Source organism: Eumetopias jubatus, unplaced genomic scaffold (assembly GCF_037043125.1).
Source record: "Eumetopias jubatus isolate StellerSeaLion01/CBP00866 unplaced genomic scaffold, mEumJub1_p1.0 scaffold_3, whole genome shotgun sequence".
In the NCBI taxonomy this organism is placed as follows: domain Eukaryota; kingdom Metazoa; phylum Chordata; class Mammalia; order Carnivora; family Otariidae; genus Eumetopias; species Eumetopias jubatus.
In genome coordinates this window covers 64,728,369-64,752,781 of record NW_028274809.1, presented here as the reverse complement: position 1 = coordinate 64,752,781, position 24,413 = coordinate 64,728,369, and the positions used below count along the sequence as shown (strand labels likewise).

The window sequence follows — 24,413 nt, the reverse complement described above, 5'->3', positions numbered from 1 at the left end:
ATTTGAATGCATATATTTTTTTCTGATTTATTGTCCACTAATTCCCTCTTCAACTCTTAATAGCTCTCATATCCCTTAAACTATTATATGAAATTCTTTTTTTTTAAAGATTTTATTTATTTATTTGACAGAGAAAGACACAGCAAGAGCAGGAACACAAGCAGGGGGACTAGGAGAGGGAGAAGCAGGCTTCCCACTGAGCAGGGAGCCCGATGCGGGGCTCGATCCCAGGACCCTGGGATCATGACCTGAGCCGAAGGCAGACGCTTAGTGACTGAGCCACCCAGGCGCCCTATATGAAATTCTTAAGTTTAGGTATTATATTTTTCTTCTTCTAAAATTTCAATCAGGGTCTTTTTAAAAATATCTATTTTTCTCTTGAAATTCTTCAAATTGTCTTTTTTGTTTCCTTGAATGTATTAAATCATGGTTTGTATCTGTCTTAAGTTTTCTATTGTTTCTATTGTTTGTTACTCTTTTCGTCTTGTGGTTTTCTATTCTCATATTCCCAGTTATTTATGACTTCGTTTAGACACGGCATATGAACACTTGTAGACTACAATTATTGAAGCTTTGTTTTTCCAGAAGCAATTAATAATTACATCTGGAAGGCTACTACGGATATTAGAGATCCTAAATCATCACGACCCAATCAGAGATTGAGATAATTGAAACAGATTATTTTTCCTTTTTAGTGTTAGTCAATTGTCAGCTCATCCTTCCTTTTAGCTTGTAGTACCTCAGGGTTCAATCTCAGAGCCTGGGACATTTACTAGATCATCCCTCCTTGGGGACTCCAAACCCACATTACTTGTTACTCTGACCTCCACAGTTGGCCAGCAGCCCTGCTCAACCTTTTTGTCTCTCTACCACCTTCCATAGTATCAGCAGCTAACAGTAGGAAACAAGAAGCCCCCAAAGTATGGCTCACCTTTCTGGGTTCCCTTCTCTTAGATCTTGGCTCTATATATCTACCCTACTTTTAAAGCTTTCCAATGCCTTCAAAAACTTTTAAATATTTGTCCAGCTTTTCAGCTAATTAGTGTACCATCATTGGAAGTAAATTCTGGACTAGAACATCTCTGTGATGGCCTATTCTGCATGTCACTCTTCATTACTTCATTCTGTTTGTACATTCTTTCTCTTGAGTACCGCATGGTTCATATCCTATAATATTATAATATGCTTACTTTTTAGTATTATGGATTTCAATAACAACAGCAAAGTTTTCTTAAGCTCTCCATCTGCAAGTGGTATTTTCATGCTTGGAGAAAGACCTTATCATTGCACTTTTATGTCTCAATCACATTCTAATCTTAATCACACAGAACTGCCCGATAATAACACTAAAACCAAAGCAATTTATAAAAGACATTCCATCAAATAATACACTTTTTGAGGAAAGGTATGTTTCCCTTTGTGGCGTTGCAGTTTACTATGATCTGTCCCTGGACTGCATTCTGAATATAGTTTCTATGTTGAATCTAAAAAACATTCCCAATCAAGCAGCATTTCTTGGACACTATACTAATTCTTGCCACCTATCTTTAATAACTTTTTTGGCTTCTTGACTATATCATGTACAGGTTACACAATTAAATATGCCAATGCCATGGCCCCATTGTAGTTTATCCAAGGATTGGCTATGAGAAAAAGCATAGTTATAGAATGATTATTGTGTTGATGATTATCTGTGAGTTGTAGAGGGATTTAAGCTACTTACAAGCCAGATACTGATCTAGAAAGTGAAGAACAGTAAATTTTACTGAAGAACAGTGAATTTTAATTGGAGTATAAAAAGACTCTTAAAGCAAAAATTTTTTTAAAAATCTGGTATAATATATTGCCTAGAAAAGTAACCAGAATTAAATGCTTTATTAATCTCTTATAATAACATGATTGTACAATGGATGCTAAAGCAAAACATATTTGTGCAAATAGTTCTAAAATTGAAAATTAACTTCTTATTCTATAGTATCCTAGCTTTAACTTGTACCACAGTTTTTTAACTTGAACTCTTAGAAATAATGATGTAATATATATATACCTAGTTATATTAATTAGTTTAATAATGCCATAATATATAACAATATTTTAAATAATACTAAGAAAATACAAATATGTAATGATATGTAAAATATATTTGATAATTACACATATAAATCTATATGTATTGATATGTATATATATATGAATGCATATGTGTGTCTTATTTTTTTAATTCAACAAAATTCTTGTACAGATTACCTCATTTACTCCTCACAAAAATAGAGAACTGAGATCAGGAGAAACTTCACAGAAGTGACTCAACCAGTGAATAGTTGAATTGAGATATGAACCCAGGCTTATCAAATCCCTCAAACCATGCTTTTCCCACTATACCACATTGTCAAATAGGAGGAAAAAAATTGCAAAATCAGATATTTGTTTATAAACATATATAGTTTATGAAATATTGTGCAAGGACTTCTGGTTAGGACTAGGATAATTAATTGGTAAAAAAACTTCTTTGAAATTTTTTCAAATTTCTTATTTTATCAAGATGCATAAAATCTCTAAAGTTCAGGATTTATACGAATGATAGATAACGTAATTGTTGCATGAAAATTATTGAATCATGTGTGACATGCTAGCCTGTCTAGATTATTATCCTGAGGAGAGGCTCTCCCATTTAGTAGCTCCAAACTGTCCCCCATGGACACAGACCAGTAAAAACTATAGTACTTTCCTTTGGCCTAAGAAGAAAGCTAAATGTAGTGTTAATATTTTCAGCAGACTCCTTTAGCAATTACGGTCTATAATCACTTACGTGGGACCAAGCATATGTTGTGCCGAATTGTCATTTGTCTTTCTAGATTAAAAGCAAGTAAGCATCTTGCCTGCAATAATCACTCAGGAAATACTGATTGATGTGAAATCAAAGAGCTCCCTCTTATCAGATCTGTGTGTGCTACTTTGATCTTCAGACCTCTACCCTCCCCTTACTCCTTCCATCATTAGTAATTCCCTGCTCTCATGTCCTGGATAGCATCATGTTTTAACACATCTTCTCATTGCTTGCAAGAAAAATAAGTTAGGGAGAAAATAAAGCAAAAGTTTATTTCTTACAGGTTTAAATAAAAAAGATTTTTTTGTCCTACTTTCTTTTTTGTTTTTACTGTTGTTCTTCATTCTTTTTTTTTCTAATACCTTTACCCAGATGCTCACTTGAGGTCACTTCAAGGTCACTTGGAGACTAAGAAATAAAACCCCTGAATACTTTGAGTTTGTAATTTTGCAAACCTGAGATTTAGTCATTTCTTCCCTCTATTCTAATTCTACAGGTACAACTAAAAACTATTATACATTTCATATATGGGAATATGACCTAGTTGCAAAAAAAAAATGAAGGTCTGTATGTGATGATATAAATAATTTACAAGATTTATTGTTAAATAAAAATTAAGATCTAGGGCTGTGTGAAGAGTATAATCCCATTTGTTAAAATATGGCAAAATTATTTGAGTATATACATACTTTTATATGCATTGACTATGAGTAAAATGTTATTTGAGAGTAGTTTCTGAGTTCTGTGGTAAAAGGGAGACTTACCTTTTACTCATACACTTCTTTGTACCATTCAAAATTTTTATGAAATTCTCAAGGTAATTTCAACCAAAAAAAAGTTAATAAAGTGATGCAATTCAAGAGTTCTCAAAGTATGATTATATAGAATATAACATATCCATTCACCCATCCATCCATCCATCCATCCAGAAACCACTTATTAAACCTCCATAATGTGCTACCTTTTAAACTTGAGTTATTGTTGGGAGAACAGTGGGAAGCAGGGGAGTCTGTGTGCTTCCAGGACAAGAGTAGAGGGGTGGTATCAGCGTTTCTGGAAGTTGAAAATGAATGCTTGTCCGGTCCAGATGAATTTCACAGTCTGTGTCCATGTTGCCCTAGTGCTCATTAGTGGTCTCAGCTGAAGGGTTTAATTGCTCTTGTTGGGAAGTAATGGAGAGCTTGTTGAACCTTGGTAGTAACTGCTTGATTGGATTAGCTAGAACACCAATTCACAGGGAGCAAACTAGAGATTGTGGAAACAGAGTGTGAGACATCGAGGGGCATTACAAAGTGTAGATGCTAGAATGAAATAATCAGAATCCTATAGCAGAGGAATCCTTTGAGACTGAGCTCACCCTTTTCACTGGCCATCTTTATGTACCTTATCAAGGCTGTGCGTGAACCTTTTTGTCAAAAATAACTTCAATAGTATGCATACTGGTATGCATATAAACCACTTAGCATACAAATAAACATTATAAAGAAGCAATTAGCTTCAAAACAACTAAGAATTATAGTTAATGCATGAAAACATGCTATGTGTGAAAACTACACTTAGTCTATCATTAACCTAGATATATTATTATGAAAAATTTCATTGTAAATCTAGCATTTAAAATGGTGACAGTACAATTTTTTTAGACATAATAAATTTTAATATATGCTGTCCTTTAATCTTCATTAAAAAAAAGTCTTCAGAAGATCAGAAAGCCAAAGAGACTCTTAACTCAGTTTTCATTACACATCTCCTCTGCATTTGAACTTAATGCATAGTGTCACATTCCCCCTACCCACCAATTCCTGTCTCTCCATAGGATATATCAGACTTTGTTTAAGTAGATTTTGTGTTCTACTGCTATTTGATTTCCAAGTGAATGATTTTTTTCCTTTGAGATTCAGCCTTATTCCTTACCTCTTGAGCCATTTTATTAATATATATATTTTTTATAACTGGCCTGTCAGACAAAAGATTAATTCCTATAAATAAAAAGAATAATACCCGTTGGATTTTGCCTACTGCAGTCTACCAGATTAACTTTTTATTATTATTACTTTCAAAGAAAGAATTGTATCTTATTTTGGCACAGTACTTGGAGAATTGGCTTTTTTTTTTCTTTTCCAAATTGAAAATCATTAGCTATGCTATCTGAAGAGGATAATGGTCTATCACAGACAAAACTTGCTTTACTTTTCTTTTTTTCTTTGCTGTTGCTCTGTGGTATTGGCCTCTTCTGGATTTGCACAGTAAAACCTTTCTATATTTCTTACCCAAACAGGCTTTTCCAACAAATCTTGAGACTTAAGAAGTCACTGTTGCTTCCAGGAATTTATGTTGCCCAAAGCTAGCAAACAGACTTAGCCGATATTACAGAATGCTCTGGGCTACAAGAAAGCTGTTATTTGACCAGATGTTATTACAGAGTAGAAAAACAGATTACTTTTTATATTTTGGTTCTACAGAAACCTTTCATAACATAGTTATACCTAAGGAAATACAGAAATTCATTTGTCAGAAAACACTTTAGCTAAACAGTGTGAAACACTAGCTGTGTCCTTGCCTAGCCATATAAAAACTCATGCTTATGACTTGACTTTATAGAAAAAAAGTTAAATGCCAAGGCCAAAATGTAGCTAATTTTAAGTGTAGCTACTCTTATCACTAGACTCTATTAAGCTACTGCATTATTACCAGCACAAATTATTGTTTTTCTGCCCAAATCTGTATTCTCCTTGTTGGAAAAGGGAGTCAGCCTACACACCAATGAAACCTTGCATGTTATAGTTATTGTTAGGGCTCCTTTAGAATTTCTCTTACAAAGTGCTCATTTGGGTTTTGCATGAGAACAAAAACTAAGCTACCAGAACACCAGTTAACAGGAACTGATGCTCTTCTATGATTAATTCTTAACAAGAAATTATTGTCTTTTATTCTCATGGTTTTTCTCATGAAAGGTTTGCGTACTTTTCATGTTTCATTTTTATTTTCCACTATATTCATTTTAAAATTAGTGAAGAAAAAACATACTGGCAAAAAGATTAAAAAAAATCAGCGCATATAGAATAAAAATTATAAGTTCCCCTTCCCACCTTTACTAACTCTACATGACAATTTTATTCCTTCCCCCCATATAGCCACTATGCTTGCAGAATATTCTCAGTTTACATTTATATACTCTCATAGATTCTAATTTTCCACTTCTTTTTTATTGTTATGTTAATCACCATACATTACATCATTAGTCTTTGATGTAGTGTTCCATGATTCATTGTTTGTGCATAACACCGAGTGCTCCATGCAGAATGTGCCCTCTTTAATACCCATCACCAGGCTAACCCATCCCCCCACCCGCCCTCCCCTCTAGAACCCTCAGTTTGTTGTTCAGAGTCCATCATCTTTCATGGTATGTCTCCCCCTCCGATTTCCCCCCTTCATTCTTCCCCTCCTGCTATCTTCTTTTTTTGTTTTTCTTAACATATATTGCATTATTTGTTTCAGAGGTACAGATTTGTGATTCAACAGTCTTGCACAATTCACAGTGCTCACCATAGCACATACCCTCCCCAATGTCTATCACCCAGACACCCCATCCCTCCCACCCACCCCCACTCCAGCAACCCTCAGTTTGTTTCCTGAGATTAGGAATTCCTCATATCAGTGAGGTCATACGATACATGTCTTTCTCTGACTGACTTATTTCACTCAGCATAACACCCTCCAGTTCCAGCCACGTCGTTGCAAATGGCAAGATCTCTTTCCTTTTGATGGCTGCATAATATTCCATTGTGTATATATATCACATCTTCTTTATCCATTCATCTGTCGATGGACATCTTGGCTCTTTACACAGTTGGCTGTTGTGGACATTGCTGCTATAAACATCGGGGTGCACATACCCCTTTGGATCCCTACATTTGTATCTTTGGGGTAAATACCCAGTAGTGCAATGCTGGATCATATGGCAGCTCTATTTTCAACTTTTTGAGGAACCTCCATACTGTTTTCCAGAGTGGCTGCACCAGCTTGCATTCCCACCAACAGGGTAGGGGGGTTCCCCTTTCTCCACATCCCCACCAACATATGTCGTTCCCTGACTTGTTAATTTTAGCCATTCTGACTGGTGTGAGGTGGTATCTCATTGAGGTTTTGATTCGGATTTCCCTGATGCTGAGCGATGTTGAGCACTTTTTCATGTGTCTGTTGGCCACTTGGATGTCTTCTTTGGAAAAATGTCTGTTCATGTCTTTTGCCCATTTCTTAATTGGATCATTTGTTCTTTGGATGTTGAGTTTGATAAGTTATATCCTGCCACGTTACTGAATTCCTGTATGAGTTCTAGCAGTTTTGGGGTGGAGTCTTTTGGGTTTTCCACAAAAAGTATCATATCGTATGCAAAGAGTGAGAGTTTGACTTCTTCTTTGCCAATTTGGATGACTTTTATTTCTTTTCGTTGTCTGTTTTTTCTTCTTTTTTTCAGATTTTATTTATTTATTTGAGAGAATGAGAGAGAAAGAGAGAGAGCATGAGAGGGGGTTGGGTCAGAGGGAGAAGCAGACTCCCCGCTGAGCAGGGAACCTGATGCGGGACTTGATCCCCGGACTCCAGGATGATGACCCGAGCCGAAGGCAGTCGCCTAGCCGACTGAGCCACCCAGGCGCCCTCTTTTTGTTGTCTGATTGCTGTGGCTAGGACTTCTAAAACTATGTTGAATAGCAGTGGTGATAGTGGACATCCCTGCCACGTTCCTGACCTTAGGGGCAAAGCTCTGTTTTTCCCCATTGAGAATGACATTTGCTGTAGGTTTTTCATAGATGGCTTTTATGGTATTGAGGTATGTACCCTCTATCCCTATACTCTGAAGAGTTTTGATCAAGAAAGGATGCTGTACTTTGTCAAATGCTTTTTCTGCATCTATTGAGAGGATCATATGATTCTTGTTCTTTCTTTTGTTAATGTATTGTATCACGTTGATTGATTTGCGGATGTTGAACCAACCTTGCAGCCCAGGGATAAATCGCATTTGGTCGTGGTGAATAATCCTTTTAATGTACTGTTGGATCCTATTGGCTAGTATTTTGGTGAGAATTTTTGCATCCATGTTCATCAAGGATATTGGTGTAAATTCTCCTTTTTGATGGGGTCTTTTTCTGGTTTGGGGATCAAGGTAATGCTGGCCTCCTAAAACGAGTTTGGAAGTTTTCCTTCCCTTTCTATTTTTTGGAACAGTTTCAGAAGAATAGGTATTAATTCTTCTTTAAATGTTTGGTAGAATTCCCCTGGGAAGCCATCTGGCCCTGAGCTTTTGTTTGTTGGGAGATTTTTGATGACTGCTTCAATTTCCTTTGTGGTTATGGGTCTGTTCAGGTTTTCTATTTCTTCCTGGTTCAGTTTTGGTAGATGATACATCTCTAGGAATGCATCCATTTCTTCCAGGTTATTTAATTTGCTGGCATATAGTTTCTACCATTGTAGGTTACAGATCTCTTCTCCCGAGCTGCTTTCAGGATTTTCTCTTTGTCTCTGAGACTCGTAAGTTTTACTAGTAGATGTCAGGGTGTTGACCTATTTTTATTGATTTTGAGAGGGGTTCTCTGTGCCTCCTGAATTTTGATGCCTGTTTCCTTCACCACATTAGGGAAGTTCTATGCTATAATTTACTCCGATATATCTTCTGCCCCTCTCTCTCTTTCTTCTTCTTCTGGGATCCCAAGTATTCTAATGTTGTTTCATCTTATCGTATCGCTTATCTCTTGAATTCTGCCCTCGTGATCCAGCAGTTGTTTATCTCTCTTTTTCTCAGCTTCCTTATTTTCCATCATTTGGTCTTCTATATCACTGATTCTCTCTTCTGCCTCATTTATCCTAGCAGTTAGCATCCCCATTTTTGATTGCACCTCATTAATAGCCTTTTTGATTTCGACTTGGTTAGATTTTAGTTCTTTTATTTCTCCAGAAAGCGTTTCTCTACTAACTTCCATGTTTTTTTCAAGCCCAGCTAGTATCTTTAAAATCAAGATTCTGAACTCTAGGTCTGACGTTGTACTAATGTCCGTATTGAGTAGGACCCTGGCAGTCGGTACTACCTCTTGTTCTTTTTGTTGAGGTGATTTTTTCCATCTTGTCATTTTGTTCAGAGGAGAATAGATGAATGAGAGAACAAAATGCTAACAAGGTAACAATGTCCCCAGAAAATATACTCTAAACAAATCAGAAAAGACCTGAAACTGGGGGAAAAGAAAGGGAAAGAAAGAAAAAAAGAAAAAGAAAAAGACAAAAACAAACAAAAATGGAGCAAAACAAAAAAACAGAATATGATCAAATATAATCAGACTGATGCATAGATCGGTGCCACACACTAGATTTTGGGTGTATTTTGGTCTGTTAGAAGAAAGTGCCTCCCAAAATTTTAAAGAAAGAAAAACTTATATATATACAAAAATAAGGGTTGATACGATGAAGGGATGGAATATGACTGTAAAGATGAAAAGTATAACAAAATTTATAAAAGGAATTGATAAGAAGTTGTTTGAAAAAAGAAAGAAGAGGATTAAAAAAAAGGGAGGGGAGAGAATGTGTCAGGCAGGAGACTAGAACAAACCATACACTAGAGATTCATGGTATATTTTGATTTGTTAGAACAAACTGTATCTCAAAATTTTAAGGAGAGAACAACTTATATATATATATATATATGTATATGCCAGAAGTAAGGGTAACTACTATGAAGGGATAGAATATGACTCTAAAAATGAAAAATAAAAATTTTTTTAAAAAGGGATTGATAAGATGTTGGTTGAAAAAGTAAAAAGAAAAATTTAAAAAAAAGTTAAAAAAATTAACTTTGAAAGACTAAAGAATCATGGGAAAAAAGCCATGAATTCTATGTGCAGTATTCCCCTAGCGCTGGAGTTCTGCCGTTCTCATTGATTGGTAAACTTGGTCTTGGCTTGCTGGCTGTTCTTGCTGATCTTCTGGGGGAGGGGCTTGTTGCCATGGTTTCCAAATGTCTTTGCCGGAGGCGGAATTGCCCCACCCTTGCCGGTCCGGGCTAAGTAATCTGCTCGGGTTTGCTCTCGGGAAATTTTGTTCCCTGCAAGCTTTCGGTACAGCTTTGGAGGACGACAGTGAAAATGGTGGCCTCCCAATCTCCACCCTGGAGGAGCTGCGAACTCGGGGTCCCGCTCCTCAGTGCGCCCCCAGAGAAAAGCAGTCAGTCACTCCCGTGTCCCCGGTCTCCGGCCGCACTCCGTGCTCACCCGGCCTGTGACCGAGCATTTCTATCTCTGGCACCCAACTTGGTGTGGTCTCCAAACCCAGCAGATCCCTGTGGTGCACTCCCGAGCCGCTCCTCCCGGGGGAAGAAGGGGAGTCTCCCCAGATCTGCCGCTTGTTGGGTCCCTGCTGGAGAAGCAGTGGCCCGACAGTGCCGCGGATCACGGTTTATGGCAACCCCGAGCTGAGAGTCCGCGCCTTGGCTCCGTCTCTGCAGCCGGCTTCCCTGCTCCGATCCCTGGGAGCTCTGCCGCACTCAGGCATCCCCGGTCTTTCTGTGACCCCGAGGGTCCTGAGACCACACTGTCCCACGAGGGTTCCACCCCCTGCTTAGCCACTGGAGCGACGTCCCTCAGCGGAGCCGATTTCTACAAGTTCCGATTTTGTGCTCTGCGGCTCTATCACTTGCCAGAAGCGGCCGACGGAGGCCTCCTCCCCCGTCGTCTATCCTCCCAAATATCGCCTCGGATTCACTTCTCCGCATGTCCTACCTTCCAGAAAGTGGTCGCTTTTCTGTTCAGAGAGTTGTTGCTATTCTTTTCTTCAATCTCCTGTTGAGTTCGTAGGTGTTCAGAATGGTTTGATCCCTATTCAGCTGAATTCCTGAGACCAGATGAAATCCAGGTCTCCTACTCCTCTGCCATCTTGCTCTGTCCCCCCCACCCCATTTTCCACTTCTAATACATCAAATACCAAGCTATTTTAAATTTTTTTCTGAAGTAAAATGAAATGAATAAAGTAATGACCTGAATCAAATGCTTGTGCTTTATGTTTGAACTTAGTGACATTTCTTGGCTTTTTAGAAATATTTATTTGTTTTTATGTGCCTTTCTTAGTTCTTATTAATTGTAGTTGCCAAATAAGCAACCACTGCGTAAATAATGTGTTTTCATAGTTTTAGTGTTGCTTCTTTTATTTCTTCCTACTTGAAATTGAGTTTTTGCTATCATTAGTAGTGTTAGGCATATGTATGAATCAAGTCAGTTGACCTACAGCCATAGTCATGATGGATTTATATCATCACAGTTACTTTCAACTGGTTTTCTTGATCACTCATAATGCCCCTTTATGATAATGTTCAGTTGTCTTTATTCTGCACCTATCTTTTAGCTCACTTAAGCTGCTAGTCCAAATGATGAAATCATCCAATATAATTATTTAGTAACTGTAAAACTAAGTTCTTCAACAAAATTTTTTTGCTAAATTGATCTATGAAGTGTTGAATTAACATATTTGAATAAAAAAATCTACATTTTAAAATATTAAATTATTTTAATTAGACAAATATATTTATGAGCAGTACATGATCCATACAAGTGTTATTTTAAATTTATCATTATTGTTTTGTCTTTTGCTTTTTAAGTTTTTATTTAAACTCCAGCTAATTAACATACAATGTAATATTAGTTTCAGGTGTACAATACAGTGATTCAACACTTCCACACAACACCCACTGCTCATCACAGCAAGTGCACTCTTTAATCTCCATCACCTATTTTACTGGTCCCCCCCATGAACCTCCCCTCTGGTAACCATTAGTGTATTCTCTATAGTTACATTGGAAGGAAACAAATACATGGAGGTTAAATAACATGCTACTACGTGATGAATGAGTCAATCAGGAAATCAAAGAAGAAATTAAAAATACATGGAAAGAAATGAAAATGAACACACAACAGTCTCAAACCTTTAGGATGCAGCAAAAGCAGTCCTAAGAGGGAAGTATATAGCAATACAAGCCTACCTCAAGAAGCAAGAAATATCTCAAATAAACAACCTAACCTTATACCTAAAGGAGTTAGAAAAAGAACAAGAAACAAAGACACCTAAAGCCAGCAGAGGGAAGGGATTAATAAGGATTAGGGCAGAAATAAATGATAGAGGAGCTAAAAAAAATAGAACAGATAAATAAAACCAAGAGCTGATTCTTTGAAACAATTAATAAAATTGATAAACCTCTAGCCAGACTTATCAAAAAAAGAGAGAAGACCCAAAGTAAATAAAATTACAAATGAGAGAGGAGAAATAACAACCAACACCACAGAAATAAGAGAATATTATGAAAAACTATATGCCAACAAATTGGACAATCTAGAAGAAATAGATAAATTCCTACAAACATAAACTACAAAAACCAAAACAGGAACAAATAGAAAACTTGAATAGACTGAAAACCAGCAATCAGTAATCACAAAACTCCCAACACACAAAAGTCCAGGGCCAAATGGCTTCACAGGTGAATTCTACCAAACATTTAACGAAGAGCTAATACCTAATCTTCCCAAACTATTCCAAAAAATATAAATGGAAAGAAAACTTACAAATTCGTTCTATGAGGCCAGCATTACCCCGATACCAAATCCAGTTAAAGACTCCACTAAAAAAGAGAATGACAGGCCAATACCCCTGATGAACATGGATGCAGAAATTCTCAAAAAATACCAGCAAACCAGATCCAACAATACATGGAAAGAATCATTCACAATGATCAATGGGATTTATTCCAGGGATGCAAGAGGGGCTCAACTTGCAAATCAATCAATGTGATATACCACATTAATCAAAGAATACCAGAATAGCCAAAACAGCCTTGAAAAAAAAAAGCAAAGTCGGAGGCATCACAGTTCCAGATTTCAAGTTATATTACAAAGCTGCAGTGACCAAGACAGTATGGTACCGGCACATAGGTCAATGAGACAGGATAGAAAATGCAGAAATGAATCCATAACTATATGGTCAATTAATCTCTGACACAGCAGGAAAGAATATGCAATGGGAAAAAATTAGTCTCTTCAACAAATGGTGTTGGGAGAACTGGACAGCAACATGGGTGATGGGCATTAAGGAGGGCAGGTGATTTGATGAGCACTGGATGTTCTACTGAACTGATGAATCATTTAACATATCAAAAACCAATGATGTGCTATACCTTGGCTAATTGAATTTAAATAAATAATAATAATAATAAAGAATGAAACTGGACCACTTTCTCACACCAAACACAAAAGTAAATTCAAAATGGGTTAAAGATCTAAATGTGAGACAGGAAACTATTAAAATCCTAGAGGAGAACACTCTTTGACATTGGCCGTAGCAACTTCTTTCTAGGTATGTCTCCTGAGGCAAGGGAAATAAAGGCAAACATAAACTATTGGGACTACATCAAAACAAAAACTTTCTGCACAGTGAAGGAAATTATCAACAAAAGTAAAAGGCAACCTACAGAATGGGGGAAGATAATCACAAATGACATATCTGGTTAAAGGTTAGTATCCAAAATATATAAAGAACTTATAAAACTCAACACCCAAAAAGTGATTAATCCAATTAAAAAAGAACAGACATTTTTCCAAAGAAGTTATCTACATGGCCAAAAGATGCATGAAAAGATGCTCAAATCGCTCATCATCAGGGAAATACAAATCAAAATGATAATGAGATATCACTTCACACCTGTCAGAATGGCTAAAATCAACAACACAAGAAACAATAGATGTTGGCAAGGATGTGGAGAAAGGCAAACTCTCTTACACCATTGGTGGGAATGCAAGCTGGCGCAGCCACTCTGGAAAACACTGTGCAGGTTCCTCGAACAGTTAAGAGGAGAACTACCCTACAATCCAGCAATTGCACTACTAGGTATTTATCCAAAGAATACAAAAATACTAATTCAAAGGGATACATGCACCCTTATGTTTATAGCAGCGTTATCTACAGTAGCCAAGTTATGGAAACTGCTCAAGTGTCTATTAACTGATGAAGGGAAAAAGCAGAGGTGAGATAGATAGATAGATCTATATGTAATAGGATATTACTCAGCCTTGAAAAGGAATGAAATCTTGCCATTTGCAATGGCATGGATGGAACTAGAATGTATTATGCTACATGAAATAAGTCAGTGAGAGAAAGACAAATACCATATGATTTCACTCATGTGGAATTTAAAAAATAAAACAAATGAGCAAAGGGGGAAAAGAGAAGGATGCAAACCAGACTCTTAGGAAAGAAATAGTCTCAGCAAAATCTACATTTAAGTAATAACTAATTACCAAATGATTTAGTAAATTCATTTTTTATTAGGCTTTATTTTGAGAAAGTTATAGATTTATACACAGTGGTAAGAAATAACAGAGACTCTGTGCACCCTTTACCATGTTTCCCCCAACAGTGACATCTTGCAAAAACCCTAGTACAATATCACAACCAAGGTATTCACATTGGTACAAGATACAAAATACCACCTTCACCATATAGATCCTTCCTAGTCCCTTTCATAGTCACACCTACTTCTACCTCTTCAGCCCTTGACTAACACTGATCTGTTCTCCATTTCTATAGTCTTGTCATTTCAGGAATGTTCTATAAAAGGAATCATGCAGTTTGTAACCTACAATTGGCTTTTTCATTCAGCATAACTTTCTGGTGATCAATCCAAGTTGTTGAATATCTGTGTAAATAGTTTGTTTCTCTTTATTGCTAAAAATTTTTCCATGATATGGATCTACCTGTTTGTTTAACCATTCACAAGTTAAAGGATGTGTGTTGATTACAGTTTTGGGCCATTACAAATACAGGCACTACAAACATTTACGTACAGGTTCTTGTGTGAACATGAATTTTAATTTTTCTAGGATAAATGCCCAAAAGTGCAAATGTTGGGTTTTATGGTAGTTTCATGTATAGGTTTTTTAAAAACTGCCAAATGTTTTTGAGAATGGCTACACTGTTTTACATTCCCACTAACAATTATAAATGATCCAGTTTCTCTACATCTTTGCCTGTCCTTTTGGTGTTAATACTATTTTTATTTTAGCCATTCTGATAGTGTGTTGTGATAGGTATTGACTTTTAGTTTACAGTTCCCTGAAGGCTAATGATGTTGAACATCTTTTCATGTGCTTATTACTGTCTGTATATTTTCTGAGGTGAAATATCTCTTTGTGACTTTTGCCCATTTTCTCATTGAATTTTAGGTTTTTTTTAATTTTTGCTGTTGAATTTTAAGAGTTCTTTATATATTGGATACCAGTTACTTGGCATGTGATTTGCAAATACTTTCTCCCTGTTGCTTGTCTTTCACCCTCTCAACAAGGTCTTTAGTTGACCAAAGTTTTTAATATTGATGTAGTCTAACTTATCAATGTTTCTTTAGTGGTTCCTTATTTTGTGTCAGGTCTAAGAACTCTTCACCTAATTCTAGATCCTAAAGAATTTCCCCTATGTTTTTTCCTAAACATTTCAAGTTTGTACATTTTGCATTTATGTCCATGATTCATTTTGATTTAATTTTCATGAAAAGTGTGAGGTTTACCTCGAGATTTTTTTTTATTGTTTATGCATTTGTTTGTTTTTGCCTATTGATGTCCAGTTGCTCCAGTAATTGTTGAAAAAGCTAAAAGCTGGGGTGCCTGGGTGGCTCAGTCATTAAGTGTCTGCCTTCAGCTCAGGTCATGATCCCAGAGTCCTGGGATTGAGCCCCACATCAGGGTCCCTGCTCAGAAGGGAGTCTGCTTCTCCCTCTGTTACTCCCCCACTTGTGTTCCCTCTCCCACTGTCACTTTCTCTGTCAAATAAATAAATAAATAAATAATCTTAAAAAAAAAAGAAAGAAAAAGAGAAAGCTAAAAGCTATGCTTCCTCCATTAAATTGCTTTTATACTTTTGTCAAAAATTAGGTGGACATGTTTGTGTGGGCCTTTTTCTAGGGTTGTATACTCTGTTCCATAAACCTATGTATCTACCTGTCTTGATTATTACAGCTATATAATAATTCTTAAAATCAGGTTGGTTGCTTCCCCCCCACACACTCTTTTTTTTTTTACAAAATTGGTTTAGCTATTCTAGTTTCTTTGATTTCCCTATCTATTTAGAATAATCTTATCTGTATCTACCAAAAAATGCTCTATTTTTATAGGCATTTGTTAAACCTGTCTATTAATTTAAGCAGAATTGGCATCTTGGCTAAGTCTTCTAAGTCCTGAGCACAATATGTCTCTCCATTTATTTAGATCTTCTTTTAGTTCTTTCATCAATGTTTTGTAGTTTTTAGTGTCTAAGTACTGTATGTGGTTTGTTATATTTATACCTAAATATTTCATTTTTGAACAATTATAAATCTTATTCTTTTTTTACTTTATTGTCCAAGTGTTCATTGCTAGTATAAATAAATTCCATATTTTTGTGCATATCTTATATCCTGTGACTTTGCTGAACTTTTTAATTCTAGCGAGTTTTTTGGTGGGTAACTAGGGATATTCTATGTAGACAACCATGTCATCTACAAATAGGAAGTTTTATTTTTTCCTTTCCAATGTGTATGCTTCTATTTCCTTTATTTGCCTTTTTTAAAAAAAGACTTTATTTATTTATCTGACAGACAGAGACACAGTGAGAGAAGGAACACAAACAGGGGGAGTGGGAGAGGGAGAAGCAGGCTCCCCGCGGAGCAGGGAGCCCGATGCGGGGCCCAATCCCAGGACCCTGGGATCATGACCTGAGCCGAAGGCAGACGCTTAACCGACTGAGCCACCAGGCGCCCCTCCTTTATTTGCCTTTTGTACTGGCTATAACTTCTGGTACTATCTTGAGTCAGACCAGTAAGAGTAGACATCATTACTTTGTTCACCATTAAGTATCATGTTAGTTCTAGGTTTTTCATAGATGCTTTTTATCAAGTTGAGGAAGTGTCCCCTGTATTTCTACTTCTCAGAGATTTTTAATCATGAATTCATGCTTAATTTTGTCAAAAACTTTTCTTCTTTGAATCATATGATTCTGAGATTTTTCTTCTTTTACCTGTTACTATGGTAGATTTCATAGATTGACGTTAGAATACTGAGTCAGCCATGCATCCCTGTAATAAACCCCACTGTTTGTGATATAAAATTCTTCTATATGTGATTAATTCTATTTGAAAATGTTTTATTAAGAATTTTTGTACCTATATTTATGAGGGATGTCAGTCTGTAGTGTGTTGTTTTGTTGTGTGTGTGTGTGGTTTTTTTTTTTTTTTTTGGTACTACCCTTGTCTGGTTTTGATATCACTGTAGTACTAGTTTCATAAAATAAATTGGGAAATGCTCCTTTCTCTTTTACCTTCCAAAAGAGATTCTGTACAATTTGTACTAATTCTTCTAGAAAGATTTGGCAGAATTCTCCAGTGAAACCATTTTGAGTTTAGACTTCTTTGGGAGGATTTTTAAATTACAAATTCAATTTCCTTAATTGTTACAGAGTTATGAAAATTATAGATTTCATGTTGGGTAGATTGGGTATTTAGTGAATTTCAAGGAGTTAGTACCTTCCATTTAAACTGTCATATTATATATGGAAGAATGAACATATAGTATTTCTTTCTTATCCTTCTGATGTCAACAAGGTTGATAGGGAGTTACAAATATATGGAAAGAAATCACAGAGATGAGATTACCTATATATTTAGAGAGAAGAATGAGAAAGAAATCAGACAGAGTGACCAGAGAGGGGAAAAATCAAGAGTACAGTATCTGAAAAGCCCAGGGAAGAAGATAATTTCAAGAGGAGGAAATATCCCAGAGTGTTAAGTGAGTTAAAGACTGAGACATGTCCATTGGTTTAGACAGCAAGGAGGATACTGAGGAGATTGACAGCATGGCAAGATCAATACAGTGAATCAGTAGAAGCAGAGGCTAAATTGGAGTGGATTGAGGTATAACTAAGAAGTAATGAAGTGGAGGTGGTGGCAGTAGACTGTTCTTTCAAGGGCTTTTGCAGAGGAGGAATAAGACAGGGAGATCTTAAAAAGGAACCAGGACACTACATCAAAAATTAATGATGTATTACATGTTGGCTAATTGAACATAATAAAAAAAATTGTATTTGAGAACAAAGAAAGGAAAAAAAAGGAACCAGGAGACAATTTTGGTTTTCTTACTTAATTTTTAACATTAGATAAACATTGCCATCTTGGAATGTTCTCTGGGAAGAATCTAAAAACTAGAGAGAAGTTATCAGTATTTAAAATATAATTATCAAAAAGGTAAAATCGTAACAGACAAATGAAAACATAAAGTCAAAGATTTTTATATAACTCATTAATTAATGAAGGCAGCAGTGAGATACTATGACCTGTTCCTGCATCATCCAAGATGCTAAAATATTTATATGCAATACAACAAAAGTATGTTAGGATAAGATTACTAGGTTAGGTGTAAAGATTGTCTATGTCCAACAGGCCATAAATCACTGTGATTATCAGTTCTACTAGCCAGAAATTATTTGCATCTCTATCCAAGAAAAATATACTCAAGATATGTCTTCTCTAAATCTTGGTCTTTGGACTTTTGATGAGTAGTAAACATATGAGGTAGATTAAATACATTCCAACTGATTTTGCCTTTCAGATAATTTTTTGATAAGATACATTAGAAATGCTGGATAACTATGGAGTAAGATGCCCAAGATAACAAGAGGACAGTGTTCTGACCTTGGATGCACATTGGAATCGCCTAGAAAAGTTTTAAAAAGTACTTAAACCCTGTCCCACACTGAGGGATCCTGATTTAATTTGTGTGGAACTGAGCCCGAACAAAAGCCAAAGGGGAACAGTGGCAGAAGGTGCGCTAATAGGGGTGCAGGGGAGAGAATTAGCCTTAAAGAAAAGGATGATCGCCCTTGTTCCATAGAAAAGGAGCAAGGGTGGACTATGGATGCAAGTTCATAGATTTGGAGGAAAAAACCATGGCTGTTTTATTTCAATGCAGTGAGAAAGCAGATACAGTTTCTTTGAAATGGAGCGAAATTTTAATTCGGTTAAATAGAGTCACTTTCTTTGTTATTTCCTATGTGCATGGACAGAAAGAACATTTTAAGGTAAATTTAATGGTCTTCGTAGAATATTAGTTGTTAAATTCATCCTATTTAACTTAGCTTCTTAGGTGTTCTCCATTTACAAATGTGATTTCCTTCTTTTTTTTTTAGAAATTTAATTTTTAATTTTTTTTTTATTAAATAGGCTCCATGCCCAACAGGGGGCTTGAACTCAAAGTCACATGCTCTGCTGACTGAGCCACCACCAGGAACCCCACAAATATGATCTCTTAAACAAGAGCCAGTTTTGAAAGCAAAAACCCAGTGACAAATGACTGTTTCAACTCCTGATGTGAGACTAAGTAGTCTCCATGGCCTAATTTCTAAATGCACGTGATAGATGGTAGTCATAACAATGATGCTTTTTTCCAAGTGAAACTCACAGTTTTTTGCTGCAGTGTTTGGACTTGTACCATTTCTCAGTTAAGATAATGCTTTGAAATGCCAAAAAACAAGACTAAAATACCATGAGGATCACCATGATACAGAGTGAAGAGTGAGTATACATGGCCCATTTGCAGAGCTCAACACTTACGACTCACTGTGTCTGAGAACCATTTGCACCAGCCTATAGGTGCTTCTGCCAGACTGGGAGCTCTTGAAGGACAAGCTCTTGACTGTTCTTCTTTGTAAAATCTCAGTATTTGACAAAGTTCTGGCATTTGTTATGTGCTCAATAATATTTGCTGAATGAACAAATGTATTATGGTATGATGCCCACAATTGTTGCAGTGTCTACAGAAATCATTACAATTCAAAGCACACGGGTTCAGAGTTAAGAAGACTGAAAATTTCTTAATATGGCACATGCTAAAGTTCAGTAGTTTATTTATAGGACGATTTTGTTTCTGCTTCTCTCCCACATTGCTGTAAATGTTAAACATCACCTTGTCACACATGCAAAGTGCTGATCTAATTGGCCTATAAGAGCACTGTGTTCCCTTTCAGCATCATCAAGATGTGATATGGATAATCCACTTAGAGCCTCCCCTTCTGTGCTACTATATTTAAAATAGCTTGTTGCGGTGTTCATGGGGATTTATAAAATGAGTTTCTAGGAAATGAGAAATCATTGAGTGCTAGTGTGCTTTTCACTTTCTGCTGAGCCTTTAAAAGGATTTACCTCAGTCGCTGTGGGGCTGATTTCCCTTGACATTTTGTCACCATCTGTAGTCCAGCAATGCAGAAACAGGAATTCTCTCAGGAAAAGCTTTAGAAAAGATGAGGTCCCTTCTATACTTCTTCAGTGCCACTCCACAAACCCTTCCTCTCAGGGGCCGTATCTGGCTTCCTCGAGCTCCACACTGTTATTTCTAGCAGAGAGCACAGTCCCCGAGGAGGGAAGGACTTCAGAAAGCTTTCTCTGCCATCTGTTCCTCCATGGTGTTGAGTGTTATGTTTCCTAAGAACAGCAAATAACTGTGTTAGAGTGCGCAATACCTTCATGAGTCTCAAAATTTCTACGCCTTGATTCAGTACAATTCTAACTCTGAATGAGAGCACGTGGCCTCCAAGGCATGTAAGGCATTTTATAAGCATCGTTTTAGGTAATTATTCTCATTATAACTGCAGCAGGTAATGATTATCATTGCCCTCATTTTATAGTAAAGAAAAAGAGTTAGAGTTTATGTTTAAGTTCCCATTGCTCATAAGAGATAGAAGAAGATAAAAACCCATCTTATATATATATATATATATATATATATATATATATAATGCTTTATATATAGAAGACTCTGTCTTCTATAAAACATGGACAGCCAAAAGTTTCATAAAAGCATGTATCTCAGGCTCTTTCCTTACAAATTCTCAACATGGCATAATTAGCCCATAAATATAAATATTTATACCTTATTAGGATCACATTTTTCTTGGATATTCAATTTGGTGTCTAGAAGAGAGTTCACAGCCAGGAATCAAATACACTGCTCAAGAAATCTCTTAAGTGTCTCTTTTAATTTGGAAGATTTAGATTGCTTCTTAGCATTTCATTGATGATTGTTACAGTTTTGTATTGAAAAATCTATGGAGCAGCCACCAGGTGTTGAATGCCTACTCTACCAAATGCCATATGCAGTATCACTCCAAAGTGAGTGATATTATCATAATTTTACAAATGAAGAAATGGAAACTTACAGAAGTGAAGTAATTTTTTCAAGTTCACTAAGTTGGAAAGTGATGAACACGGGATCTAAACCCAGGTCTGACTGACTTCCAGACATTTTCCAACATGTCACCCTGACTCAGCATAATTATGTGAATGTTCTACCTGTCAAGAACTTTGTCGTCCTCAGGTAAACATAATTGATTCAATGTGAGAATTGTTAGATCACCATCCATACAAATATACATTTTTTCACTTTATTCTTTTGCATATCTTTAGTATGATAGCTTGAATACAGAAATTTGTTTTTAACTCATTCATGCAACTCTAGGGACTATCACTGGGTTATTTCATTTTCAAAAAGTTAAGGGGAAATGAAATAACAAATGACTGTAAGAAGAGGAAAAGAAAACACTTTGCATACTAACACCTAAATCTCAAATGGTGCATCAGCTTTAAAATGTGTTAAAGCAGATTAGCTTTAAAAGGTTTAGCCATTAGGGATTTTTTCCATTGCCAGTAATATGGTCAATTGAAACTAGTTAGAATATTTTAATAGAAGTTTTCTTTTCATTAGAATTATTTCAAGCCTGGATATAGTCTCCAACTAATAAAGATAATCATAAAATACTTTAGGGCCCTATTTAAGAAAATGGGAGTGAGTAGGGCAAGTTGCAGAATTTTATTCTTGACTGAGAAGGGAAAGAGGCATTATTTCTGTTTTATGTGGAAAATTAACTGCCTAAATGTGATGCCAGCAAGAAAATAAGAGCACAGAGCAGTAAAAATCTGCATCTCATGGGGAATTTGTGTTCAGTTCTCCCTGAGCCTAAAATGGCACAGGCTTTCTTCCGCACGCAGCAAGTCAGATAGATGAACATAGTCTCTGAAGAGGTGAAAAGCAGAAGAACATAACGATAGGCTCGGCCACTCAAAGCTCAAATAGCAACATATTTTATTTTTGTACATGGGAAACTTCAATGAACTTGGAAACATACCTCTTTCAGTTTTGCAGCATTCTTTCTGTTAGGTCAGGAGCAAATAGCAAAATGATCATGTACATGTCCCGTTTCTAAATGAGATCAGTTAATCTAAAGAAATTAGGGAACATGAACATGTGACTTGAATCAGCTTTTCTTCTCCCTGAAGTCTTTCTTCTGAGAATATTAAATAATGATGTATGCACATATGCAGAATATTTTCTTTAGAAAATTAGGATGTGTAAGTTATCATTTTGGACCCAACCAAAAATGAGGTATGAGCCAGGACTATAATTATAACACCTCTGCATTTAATATCCTCTACCTAGAAAATAGAGATAATGACATCTAACCATATAGGGCACAGTACAAGATTTTGCAGGTGAACATGTGCTGAATTGTTTTAACCCAACCACACATTCTAGAAGCCAAGAAGAACAGGCTCATTCTGCAGAGAAACAGTGTAACAGGAGTCTGAAAGGTTAAAGGACTACCCATAGTTAATAGCGACATTGTTTCAGCCCCAGAAGTGAGGTTTGTGTGACAGTGCTGGCCTGGATGTCCAGGCTCACCGGCCTCTCTGGCATGGTACCGGCACCAGAGAGCATCCCCTGAAAGCACCTGATCCTGCCTCTGTGGAGAACAGAGGTCCCTGTGGCTGAGTTCTCCTGAGTCTGCAGCCACATGGCTGCCCACTAGCTGCATTTGTGAACAAAAGGCTCTTGTTTGAATAACATACCTATCAAATTCTTTGACAATATGGTAAGGATTGATTGGTGCATCACACTGGATGACCTATAGAAACTCAAGAAACCGTCTTTTATTTTGAGAACATTTCATAGTGCATGCCTGCTCCATTTCTAGCCCCCTTTCCTAAGCGGGAAAGGTGAAAGACAGGAGTAGAAACAGGAAACTATAGAACTATTTGGGAAAAGTGCCTATAGGAGTGACATGTGTGGTGTTGATTTTATGGCCATACAGTAAATAAAGATTGATAAAAGCAACTTGAAAATCATAAAAATTATTGATGCATTTTCTTTTCTGGAAAATGGTAGCTTCTGTTTTTTATTTAATAGTTAAACCCATTCTGGAAGGAGAAATAGAAATATCAGGAGAACTGATGAACCTTTTTTTTTTAAAAAGGAATTGTTTTATAATGCTTTAGAAAAATGCGTATTTTCTCGCTTATAGACAATAATGTTAGTACTCCTATTATTTCTCTTATATATCATGGATTTTTGTTTCTTTGTTTAAAGCTTTAAAATTATGGTAAGGTTATTTTGCATTTCAGGTGCTGAGTTCTATCTGAAGGGACATTTAAAAGTATTGGCAGTAAAGGTTTGGTTTGTCATGCATAAATTTTGTTTTCCCTCTCTACCCAAGGGAGTTAGCCTGTTTTCTTTATGTCTGCCCCTTTCACTCTATGAGACATGTCTTCCCCATCTTTGGACATTTTTAGATTGTATTTTCTTCTGAATGCTTTTTGTGAATATAAAATCCAAGTTATTTGAGTCCATTCAACAAACAATTAGGAAATATCTGCGGTGTTCAAGGAAAGCAATGTGTTAGATTCTGTGTGGGCTATAAAGATGAATAAAGCATGTCCTTAATGAGCTGACAGTGTAATGGGAAGAACAAGATGTGTCAAAAATGACTAGCATACAAAGCAGAATGGAAAAAGGGCACTAAGGAGACTGCAAATGCTTGAGGAGTTTTGACATAGGAGGGATTGATTACTTTTAGCTGTGGCATTAGGGGAAGGCTTCCTAAAGCAAGTGGCCCTTGAACCTCATGGGAAAAGACAGTGATCGTTTCTATAGAAAATTATGGCAAGTGGGGTCATTGGAGAGTGCTCTTTAGACAAGTACACATGATCACAGGAGGAGCAGAAAGTGCAGGGCTGATTCAGGAAACACCAGATGCTGTTTGAGAACGCCAGAGGGATGGTCCTTCACACCAGTGAGACCTGGTGCAGCCAGGTTAAAAGGTTCTAAATGCCAAGTTATTGAGAAGTTACTGGGAAAGGAGGCAGCCCAGTTAACCCAGCTGATAAACCCCACATCAAAATTCTTTATCAAGTGTGGTTAAAATGAGGGAGTAAGCCACATGGTTTCTCTTGGCCCTTCTTGGGTGACATGTGCCTAGAGTGTGATCATGTTGTGACAATCATTATGATCTTCCCATCCAATTATTGTATTGGCCTATTTCCTTTGCTTCTGGTCCTGGATGCTATGCAAATATAAAATGTCATGAGATTCTGAAAATTCAGCTCAATGTTTCTTAAATGCCCACTGTGTATAAGGCAAATGCTGAGAGTTATGAGGAGGAAGAAAACACACTTACAACTGTTATGGAGTTGATATTTCACCTGTCATCCAGTTCT

The 24,413-nt window shown here is 36.5% G+C and overlaps 1 protein-coding gene across 3 annotated transcripts in view; it reads left to right on the top strand.

The window, feature by feature from the left end:
• Nucleotides 1–24,413, top strand: part of XIRP2 (xin actin binding repeat containing 2) — a 311,289-nt gene that overhangs the window by 174,568 nt on the left and 112,308 nt on the right. The gene's annotated exons all lie outside the window — the stretch shown is intronic.